The sequence below is a fragment of the Anser anser genome (assembly GCF_964211835.1).
Source record: "Anser anser genome assembly, chromosome: 2".
NCBI lineage: Eukaryota > Metazoa > Chordata > Aves > Anseriformes > Anatidae > Anser > Anser anser.
This window is the reverse complement of record NC_139721.1, coordinates 32,609,696-32,620,214: the sequence shown is the minus strand read 5'-3', so window position 1 is coordinate 32,620,214 and position 10,519 is coordinate 32,609,696.

Genomic DNA, 10,519 nt, shown 5'->3' with positions numbered 1-10,519 from the left:
GCCTTCTGAATTTCTCTTTGATTTTTTTTTTTTTATCCCATTAAACATTGGGTTTCCTTTTCTCCATCATATGTATGTGCTAGCTGCCAATTTTATGTAGAAATATATTCCTTATATCGCCAGATTTGCGAGCAGTGGTGTTTCCACCTAAACTGCTGATATTTTGTTTGTTTTATTTTACTAATTTAATTTTATTAACTTGGTTTTGTTTTTAAATGGAATGTTCCAGTAAATGTTCCAGTTAGGTACTCAACAACGTCTTTGCCTCAGTCTTCACTGTCAGTCAGGCTTTCCAAGTCTTTTGTTTCTCTGAACTCGTAGATGGGGATTGGGGAAGTAAAGTCCCTCCAACTGTAAGCAAAGAGCAGGTTCAAGACCACCTGATGAAACTAAACAGGTACAAGTCTATGGAGCCTGATGACATGCATCTCAGGATCCTGAAGAAATTGGCTGATGGAATTGCCAATCCTCTCTCCATCATATTTGAAAAGTCCTGGCAGTCAGGCAAATTCTCTAGTGACTGGAAAAAAGAAACATCACTCCTATTTTAAAAAGGGTAGAAAAGAAGACACAGGGAAGTACAGACTGGTAAACCTCACCTCTGTGTCTGGCAAGATCATGGAAAAGATCCTCCTGGAAGTAATGTCAAAGCACATGCAAGACAAAGAGGTGATCTGAGACAGCCAGCATGGCTTCACAAAGGGCAAATCGTGCCTGACCAACCTGGTGGCCTTCTATTTTTGAGTGACTGTGTCGGTTGACAAGGGATGACTGACTGATGTTATCTACCTGAACTTCTGCAAGGCCTTTGACATGGTCCCACATGACATCCTGATCTCCAAATTGGAGGGGTATGTATTTGATAAGTGGACCATTCAGTGAGTAAGGTGTTGGCTTGAAGGTGGCACCCAGAGAGTGGTGGTCAATGGCTTTATATCCAGGTAGAGGTTGGTGACGAGTGGTGTCTCTCAGGGGTCTGTCCTGGCACTGTTACTTTTTAATATTTTGATCATTGACATAGACAGTGGGATTGGGGGCACCCTCAGCAAGTTTGCAGATGACACCAAGCTGAGTGGTGCAGCTGATACAATAGAAGGAAGGGATGCCATCCAAAGGGACCTGGACAAGCTTGAGAGGTGGGCCCATATGGACCTAATGAAGTTCAAGAACTCTAAGTGCAGGGTGCTGCACCTGAGTCAGGGCAATCCCAGACATGAGTACAGACTGCAAGAAGAACAAACTGGGATCAGCCCTGCTTGAGGGTTCTGGTGGATGAAAAGCTCAACATGATCCAGCAGTGCGTGCTTGCAGACCAGAAGGCCAAATGCATCCTGGGCTGCATCAAAAGAGGAGTGGCCAGTAGGTCGAGGGAGGGGATTATCCTCTTCTACTCTGCCCTTGTGAGGCCGCACTTGGAGTACTGGGTCTGGGTCTGGGGCTTCCAGCCCAAGAAGGATGTGGACCTGTGAGAGTGGTTCCAGAGTAGGGCCCCAAAAATGATCAGAGGTCTGGATCACCTCTCCTGTGAAGAAAGGCTGAGAGCTGGGGATGTTCAGCCTACGGAAGGGAAGGCTTTGAGGTGACCTCATTGCAGCTTTTCAGTGCTTAAAGGGAGTTTATAAAAAAGACGGAGAGAAACTTTTTGCTCAATCTGATAATGAAAGATGGATGCCCCATTCCTGGAGGTGTTCAAGACCATGTTGGACAAGGCCCTGGTCAACCTGATCTTGTGGGTGGTAACACAGCCTACGGCAGGGGATTGGAACTAGATAATCTTTAAGGTCCCTTCCAACCTGAGCTACAATTCTATGATTTAATGGAATATGTTTTATATGTTAATGTGCTTTTTTTTTTTTTTTTTTTTTTTGTGTGTGTATACATATATACATACGGGTGCAAAAATCCCCAACCTATTGGTTTCAGGAAGGTGGAAGAATCAAGAGTGAGTGAGTGGCAGAAGGTACACCCTAATATTGTTCAAGTTCTTCCTTTACTTGGTATAAAGTGAAGGTTAGAACCTCAGTCTTCTACATACAAGGAGAAGACCTTAAAAATCAGACTAAAATCCTAAAGAATATATATATATATATTTTTTTTTTCTTCAGTAGAAAAGGTGGATGGAGATATACACAAAAAAAACTAGTAAGCAGGTAAGGTAGGACTGTTGCTGGAACATCACACAATAACTGAACGTAGTCCAGTATACAGGCCTCCTACATTCCTGAGACGTGTCCACATCAAAAGCTCTTTTATGGATTCTGCAAAAGTAGATTTCCATATGAAACACTTAGAGAATCTGTGTTATGACCCATAACAGATAGCAGGGGAAAAAATATCGAATCTCCCAAAATGCTGCAGTATAGGAGAATCATGACCTGCACACCTTTTCTTTCCCACTGAGAATAATAGAAGGTTTTTCTTTGACACACACACAGACTTGTGCTCATGAATTCACACATGCACACTGGAAAACACTGATCTGTATTAAAACTTGATTTTTGCTTTGAAGCCTGTCCAACAATGCAAAACCAGAACTGTCCAAAGGCCACTTGAAACTGAACCAATTGGTGATGAAAAGTTTGGCAGAAACATGTTGAATATGTGGGAGGTAACTTTGGATACCAATGCCTCCCTTTCTAAGTGTGTTTCAAATGGCAAGTGCTAAATGCATTTGCATTGTCGAGATAGTGTAATGAACCACTGCTAGAATTGTGATTTAGGTGGAAAATGTGCCTACTGATGTTCTTGAAATAATAACATTAAACTCTCAAGAGCTGATTATCAGCAGACATACAGTGAAGATAATACATGTATCTGAGGGGTATGGAAGTTAATAAATATTAAGTTAATAGGACTCTGATAACCGGATTGTGCTAAATCAAATAGTAGAAAACACAGGATATGCTTGTAATTAGTGTCAATTCAAACTTAAGTTTCTACATATTTCTACTTGACTCACACAGAAATAGCACAAAAAAGCAAATTCCTATACTAGTAAACTAAATACAGAAATAATGAATGTAAATATCATCTTAAATAAACTGCTGAAATAAGTAAATCACTGCTCTTGGAAGGTATTGCCAAACTAGATAAACACAGATCTATACAAAATCTAATATATAAAACCTAACTAATAGTTTCTGTGCTAGAAATAGTGATATTTATTTATTTATTTTGCAGGCATCAAACCAGTATGGAATTAGAAATATTTTCTGTGAATAGTGTACACTATTCACATATAGTATATAAAAAGCACATATCCTTGTTTTTTCTTTTTTTTTCTTTTTTTTCCTCCAAGTGGGTAAGCAAACTGATAGGAAGCAAGAAGTGTTCTTTTATGAATTGACTTTTCCGCTGAAAAAACATTGAGTGTTAAATATTCTTTCATGACCTGAAAAATGGTTCTAAGGATAGCAGAAAGGAGAAATCTTTTGACGTTAAAAGGCTTTTTTTTATTTTTTCCCCTTCCACTGCTTTCCAAGAAGAAGAAAAAAAAATCGAGAAAAGAGAAATTACTCTTTCAGTTTATGGAATTCAGTTATATATGAAATTCGTAAAGGAATTTTGTGTTTATTTTCTTTATTCCCTTCAAATTTTCCTTATTGTTTACTGAATGTTTCTACTGGAGCAAATACATGAAAATAATGATTTTGTTTCATGATTGTTACTAATAAAGATATGGTTAAAGGCAGAGGTAGTAAATTTTTGTGTTGAATCAGACTTGGAAATAGTGAAGAAAATATCAGATGTTTTCCAGAAGGAATTAAGTGAAAATCAATACCTCTGCTTGTTAGTTCCCTAGCACTTGTTATCTTTTCTCTTTTCTCTAAGAAGTAGGAAATAGTTTGAATTTTGGTTTTGTTTATATCATAGAATGTTTGGATGTTCTGAACTTACTGAAATTGTTGTGCTTTTTAATGTTTTAGGTATTTTCCATACTTGTTTCTTCATCCTTCATATATTTTATTACTATTATTATATTTATTATTACTTGGGGACAGGCAGTTTATTGATCTTTTCTTTATATTTTCATAATATAAATTAGTTATGTTGAAAAAATTCCAGAAGTGATGTTTCTAAATTTTGTTGCCTGCTGATGTTCTCCCATATGAACTAGTACCATTTCCCTTTCCCTTTCCCTTTCCCTTTCTCTTTCCCTTTCCCTTTCCCTTTCCCTTTCCCTTTCCCTTTCCCTTTCCCTTTCCCTTTCCCTTTCCCTTTCCCTTTCCCTTTCCCTTTCCCTTTCCCTTACCCTTACCCTTACCCTTTCCCTTTCCCTTTCCCTTTCCCTTTCCCTTACCCTTACCTTTACCCTTACCCTTACCCTTACCCTTACCCTTACCCTTACCCTTACCCTTACCCTTACCCTTTTCCTTCCCTATTTTTCCCCAACTACTTTTCAGATATCATAGGTAGATCTAATTAATTTAGTGCTCTTGAGCCTCTTTTTCTACATCTTTTCTTCATTAGAGAGTGCTTCAAAGATTGGGAAATAAGGAGTCTGTTGGTCACAGTGCACTTGCATATGCACTCAGCAGGCATAAGCATTTTTCCATTTTCTGTTAATTAAGATCTACTTCCTAAACCATCAATGTTTTGCTTTGGATGTCTGCTGACATTGCTCTTTGATACAAGGTCCTCCACTTCAGTTCTAGTTTTCCTGGCAAATGCCTCTCAGAAATAAGGATCATATTTTCCCACTGCTCTCACACTTTTTTTTTCTTTTTTTTTTCTTTTTTTTTTCTTTTTTTTCTTTTTTTTTTTCTTTTTTCTTTTTTTTCTATTGAATGTGGAAGCTGGATTTGGCTTTTCCTGTCTCTGCTATGTTCCCATGTTTCCCATGGTAAGCAAAACTTTCTTACATGTCTACTAATGCAGATCACATAATGAGAGAAGTTGACAGATCTTTACATAGACAGGTTAACTGGTGAGCAGTCCCAGATTGCCTTCTGAGGTGTGTTCCTTTGGGGAAATCTCTCTCCATGTGGGAAACTTGTCATTACTGGTAGTATGGTTGCAATTGCTGTTACCACTTACCCAGGCTAACCTGAGCTCAAACATGAACACTGGCACTAAATGTAAATATAGATATTGCCTAAGGTTTTGTTTCCTATTGCTTGGGAAGAAAAAGAAGCTTTGAAGATTTATTTTTTTTCCTTTTCACATTCTCATCCTTTGGTCAAAGAACTGACCAAAAAAAAAAAAAAACGGGGGGGGGGGGGGGGGAGGGAGTTGTGGGATGGGTTTAAATATTACATTAAAAAAATAATATATTGCATGTTCTTATTATGTGTCTTATCTTTTACACTGCTAAAATACATGGACTTTTAATTTGGAAATGTGCCTACAAATGTGACAGCAAGAAAATTACTACTTAAATATGAAACATCAGTTTCATATGCAAGTGCATATTTCCAGAGAGAGGAAGGAGATGGAGATTAGAAATGTTTTCTTGACAGTAAAGCCATATATTTCTTCAGGAAATTATTTAGGGAAACTAAGAAGAAAATGTTTAAAGGATCTGTCAGTGAAGGAGGCAGTATCTAAACAGCAAGGTTGTTCCTGCAGAGAACAGGCAATATGATACACTTTCTAGTGAGTATAGTAACTAAGCATTAGAGCAGATTGCTGAGGAATATTGTGGAATGTCCATTGTTTCTTTGTGTGTTGTTGTTGTTTATTTGTTATTTTAAAAGAAAATGAGGAAAATGTCCATTAGGACTGGTTTAGGTGAGGCCTTGAGTTACAGAGTAAGACTGATGACTTGAGAAGGTCTTTTCTTGTCAATTTTAGATCTTCTGTAAGAGCTTCATCAGGTCTTCAGCTCACTGGTGCTCCCCAGAAGTGGGTCTCCTACTAAAAATATGGAGCAGAACCAAGTAGAGCATGTGTATGTTGAAATTTTGCCTAGTCTGACTCTTTGCCACAGACATAAAAGGAGCGTGCCTTTTCTCAGTGAAAACAGTTCCCACAGACATGGCACACACATGGGTCCAAACTACAAGCAGGTATACACAAAAAAGTTCTTGACAATTATACTTTGAATTTGTTTCAGCTGCTTTAAGTTTACAGGATTTCATTTTTGGCACAACTGTAATTGCATTGAACTTACTGATACAGTTTAGCAGGAGGATTGATTCTTTTGCCCCTTTTGAATAGCTGAGAAGAAGGTGTCTGAAGAGGTAGAGAGAGAAAGCAGCTGAAAAACTCAGCTTGGGACACAGCACTACTCAGCATGTGCATCTCTGCTGTCTTGGAAGTACCTTTATTGCACCTAGCAAAAAAGATGATAATCTACGAATAGCTTTCCACAGCCTAAAATATTCCTCTTAAAATGGAAAGAGTTAGGTAACCATTTAATATTTATAATAGAACAGATATTGGATTTGTACTAGTTTGAAGCTAAACCACTTAAATGAACCACTTAAGGAGACAAAGGTTAGGTGATAAAGCCCTAACTCAACAGTCTCCATTTGTCCTAGTGGCAAAAATTTTCAGCAGGGCTGGGAGAAAGAAAGTAATTGGGAGAGAGAATGAGGTAGCTCTTTGTACCTGAGTGCATTGTCTTCCATGGAATATAGGTCATGGGATAAAATACATTTGCAATATTGGAACTATCTTTCCAGAAACCAGAGATGCAAATTTAGCACATTTGATTCACATATTTGTTCCCTGCACAAACAAATGTGATACTACCGGAATTCCGATTAGGCTTAATGAGGGAAAGTGTAATGTATTCATTCCTTCCACTCTGGCTCCTTGAACAGATTAGCTGCAAAATTTGCCCTTCATGCTTGCAAAACATAAACATAGTTAAAAGGAAATCATGATGCTACTTGATGTAAAACCAGTGCTTGATTTTTTAATCTTTAAAAAATAAAAGTTAATATGTTAATAGCAAATTAAGCAGATGACAACTTGTTATATTTATATTAATGGTTAATAATCAACATATTAGCACAGACTCGTACGAAGAGCAAGTTTGTGTCTGGACAGTAGGATGTGATAACATACTATCCTACCAAGCTGCGTTTGAATCTACCACATGATTATAAGAACAATTCATATGTTTCTTAAAAGGAACCAGGAAACAGAAGCCCTAGCTTAGGTAAGATTTCTTTCAGAAATGTAATAAGAAGTAGAGAAAAAGAAACATGGGGAATTTTTCAAATAATATTTTAATTTTTAATTGTTTTTGTATATATATAATATATCTTAATGTTTGAATACACACGTTGCATATACTATATCTATACTTGCATAAACATTCAGATAGGTTGGAGATAGCCTTTATCACTTGTTAGGATAACTTAATTAAACTTGCTTATTAAAACCCTTTAATATGTTAGTGATAAAATCTTGATTAGTACATTTTCCTGCTAGGTGACCTTCTAATTTAATAGAAAACGAATTTTTAAATGGAGAAAAATGCCTGTGGCAGAGATTTTGTGCAAGTGAATAGAGTTTGTAATACACATAGGGATATAATCGAGCCTAATTAGCAAGGGTGCAAATGAATTTTTATTTCATACACCAGAAGTGTCATTGATGAACCATGATTCAGAGTTTGAAATGCATTCAGGCTGGCAGTGTGGGACTCAAGTCTGTGGGAAAATCACAAGCTAATTCATTGATTGCCCCTTGGAAATTACTGCTGTTAATTGTTAGGTAATTAACATGGAGCTACAATTATATTGGCCTTAGGGGGTGATTAATGTTTCAACATGTCACATTAGCAGCGGCTGGATTTTAAAAGCTTTTCTTTTCACATGGTTTAGAGACAGATGGTATATTGTCTATGGAAAATTGTTTTCTTTTACTAAAGTTTATATCAAGACTAAGCTTTTTTTTTTTTTTTTTTTTTCCTACAGCCTATTTTTATATGGTTGAATTGTAAGCATCTTGGCTTGATGTACCTTAAGTAATAATATTTATTTATATATATATATATATATATTCCACTTCATGGCTTCTCTTATATTAAGTACTGATGGTATAGGGAAAAGAACTGCACAATGTTAAAATTATTAGAAGCAATATAATTTAAGTAGAAGACAAATAAAACATGTCGAGCAAAACCATTTAGTAATACTAATAAAGATTATATTAATATCTCCACACTTCAATATTATACTTTGCTCTGTGTTAAGATCTTTTCTCTCCTCATTGTTCCAAGTCAGAATAAGACTAGCATGGACTTTACAATAGTACTCTGTTCTGTTTTAGCCATTAATAAGCAGAATTCAGTCCTTAAACTGTTTCCACAAAAACAGTAGTCTTGTCTTAGGAAGACTGTTTTGCTTTGCTTTTTTCTTCTTTTTTTCCTTCTTTTTTTTTTTTTCTTTTCTTTCTCTCTAAATGCTGCTACACTAGTTATATATATTCTATATATATACAATGTATATATACAATGTATACAATATAGAAATATATATATATATTTCAAACTGGTGGGTTATTGGCAATCACTGGGAAATATTATCTTGGTAATATACCTAAGATTGGTAATATACCATATGCATGTTCCTGCTTTCTGTAGAATTTATGTTTTAAAAGTCTTTCAGTTCTTTTTACCATAATTTAGTATGGCATTAATTCTTGTGAAGAGGTGTTTTTAAATATCACACTTGGAATAGTTTCTGGGAATTCTTTGGGCTTGCAAGATTTCCTCCCTCCTTCCCTCCCTTCTTTCCTTCCTTCCTTCCTTCCTTTTCATAGATAATTAAGTTGTATTATCCAAAAGGTGGAACAGAATGGAATTCTGGTAGTTGAAAGGATCAACGTCTATTACAGCACGATTCTATCTGATTTTGTCTTTTATTTATTATGTTCCTATGAAAGTTCAAGTTAGAATCTTTCTTCATAGTCTCATAGTATTGTCCTCTTTATGACAACAGTCACTTGTATTTATATTATTGTTCCACTACACCATATGACAAAAAAAATATTTATTATTTTCAGACATGCCTGCTAACAAATTTTAATTACTTTTAAAACACCTAAATATAGAAGACAATTTTCTGGATTAGAAATAGTCTTTTCTGAATACAAAGCAAAGAAATGTATCAGTAAGAATAGACATCAAAATTTTGTGAAGATTCTTATGTGTCTGTGACTTTTCTTCCTACAGAATAGCAGGAATTAAAATTTTAGCATACACGTAGACTTAATTCAGCTGATTTTTTCATTTCTCTGAGAGGACCCGGGGTGTTACTTGTAAAGTATCAGTGACTGAACTGGGACAGGTGCGGTTGAGGAAGAACTTGACTGAATGCAGCGATTAGGAATGATTAAACAGCAGGAGATCTGATACCTGCATTTGGTTAGTCTTACAGGCTTTCTCGTTCTTTCATTTGAGTGATCAGAAGCCAGAAAATCTCAGTACATGGGTAGGTTTAACTGGAGATTCTGACCACTGCTTTTAAAGCAGTAGTAGCATCAGTAAGCTGATACAGTGCTTGGTAAGCAGAACTCTTAAGTATATGGTTAACTTTAAGCCCATGTATAGTTCTGTTGACATTACAATTAAGTCTCTACTTACGTGTTTTGTTAGATTAGATCTGAAGGAGATCTGAATCTCCTTTTGCTTTTTATTTTTGGGGGTATTTTTGTACTAGTTTCTATATTTTATGAAAGCAATGCCTGTGCTTCTAGCCTATTTTAAGTTTAAGATTTTATGGTAGTTTGCTGTTACATGAATGCTAACAGTGTGGTGAAAAAAATAGAAGGAAATTGCATAGATTGATTTATTTTCTTTCTTTTCTGTAGTAACTGTAATCTTTCTAATAACAAAATTTATTGGGAGAGTATCTTGAGTCTCAGGATTTCCCAGTTTCACACATAAATTCCTAAGGCTCTCTAACTTCTCTAAGTGTACGTCAGTGGACACAGTACAAAAGTTTTTTGTCCCTTGCAAAGAAATAGTAAGATCTGTGAAACAGGCATTTTAGTGTCTACTACATCTTTCACAAGGAACTGAAGTAAAAAACATGGTTACTGGACGGCAAGAATGCTTGAGGAGAAGCCTACCAGGAGTATGGAAAGGTATCAGAAGCTTGCTTGAAGAAAAAGCAAGGAGTTGGAATAGATGAATTTCCCTTTTGGGAAGATTTAAGGCATATTGTCAGCTTTACAGAAAGTTGCCTCTCTCTCTCCCCCCAGTGATTTTTATTCCAGTGGTTTTCTCATACTTAATTGGAGGAAAGAATTGGGTTTTAATTTATTTAAGTAAAAAAAAATTCCATGAGGAGCATTGTACCACTCAGAATGTGACTGTAAGTGTGCATCTGGCAAAGGATATGAAGTTTCAGAAGGGCATAGCTCCTGACAAGAGCCTTCTGCAAAGCCTTCTTGACCTTTGACTGAAAGAAGTGTGTATGCTTGGCTCTTGTGCCATTGGCAAGGCACCATGCATGGCCTCTCACTTGAGCAAACCAGCTTTCATCGGTTCTTTCTCCTTTTCCTCCCCACCTCATTATTCAGTAAGGCATGTTCATCTACATGGGTACATTGCTCTCTC